This window comes from Acyrthosiphon pisum, chromosome X, assembly GCF_005508785.2.
Source record: "Acyrthosiphon pisum isolate AL4f chromosome X, pea_aphid_22Mar2018_4r6ur, whole genome shotgun sequence".
Lineage (NCBI taxonomy): Eukaryota > Metazoa > Arthropoda > Insecta > Hemiptera > Aphididae > Acyrthosiphon > Acyrthosiphon pisum.
Genome location: NC_042493.1, coordinates 22977663 through 22978728, shown reverse-complemented (window position 1 = coordinate 22978728; position 1066 = coordinate 22977663). Strand labels below are relative to the sequence as shown.

Sequence of the window (1066 nt, the reverse complement as noted above, 5' to 3'; positions counted from 1 at the left end):
TAAAATTTAATTGATATCTATAGAAAAAAACCAAAAAAATTTGAAACTGATAACGTCCGTACACAGCTCAAAAGATGCCAAAATCCTTTAAAAATTGTATGGTGTCTAGCAAATGCTAATATAAACATTCAGTGAATACGTCTAATCTATGGTAATTTGTTTTAGAGTTACACAGAAAACCAAAATCGATTTTGTCGAAAACAGATTTTGCGTAAAAATCCCGCTTTTTTTTTGTTTTTCCGACAATTTTGAAAACCATTGTATTCATTTTTCCACCTGAAGTTGAAACTCGCAGCATTATTTCGACTATTTATTGTGTACACAGACACAAAAAATAAAACAAAATAAAAAACTAAAATAAAACAAAAATAATAAAACACCCATCATTGTATCACAATATATTGATTATACAAATCAATATATTCATCTTCCAGCTCTAAACTAGTTTAAACTGAAATGCAAGTGTTAAAAATAAGAAATGAAACGTGCGCGACTATATGTGTTAGAATTAGAACTATAGACGGATTTCTAGACAAACCCTATTATCCAATTAAATAAAAAATAATCAATATAAAACAATATTATCGAGTATATCAATACATTCAACGTTCCACTCAGAATCTATAATAAACAACACACATCAATGTAAAATCAATACTTTCATCGCTCCGCTCAGAATCTAAAATTAGGTGTTACGATTCAAAAAAAAATTGTTATATTGCGCATACACAGAGAAATAGATGTATTAAATTCTTTATGCAGTAAAAAAAACCTAATTGAAATTCGAGGTCAAGCGTTCTGAATATTCTTTTGTATCTTAATCGTTTAACGCATTGTATGTTAACCGTCAGAGGTGGAGTTACGAGACACGATAATAATGTATTTTATGTATTACACTAAATATTTAATATTGAGATACGTGGTGCTCGTTGGCAGTCGTTCCAAGTACCTACTTGATACAAAACAACCCATGTGTACTGCTGTATTAATATACATAATATTATAATCCCAATATTCTGTGTACATAATAACCATATGCTGAAAATATTTATTTAAGAATCCTTTA

At 28.5% G+C, this 1066-nt stretch overlaps 1 protein-coding gene across 1 annotated transcript in view; it reads right to left on the bottom strand.

Moving 5' to 3' along the window:
- LOC100161982 (endoplasmic reticulum aminopeptidase 2) overlaps window positions 1-1066 on the bottom strand; it is a 4703-nt gene that overhangs the window by 2202 nt on the left and 1435 nt on the right. The gene's annotated exons all lie outside the window — the stretch shown is intronic.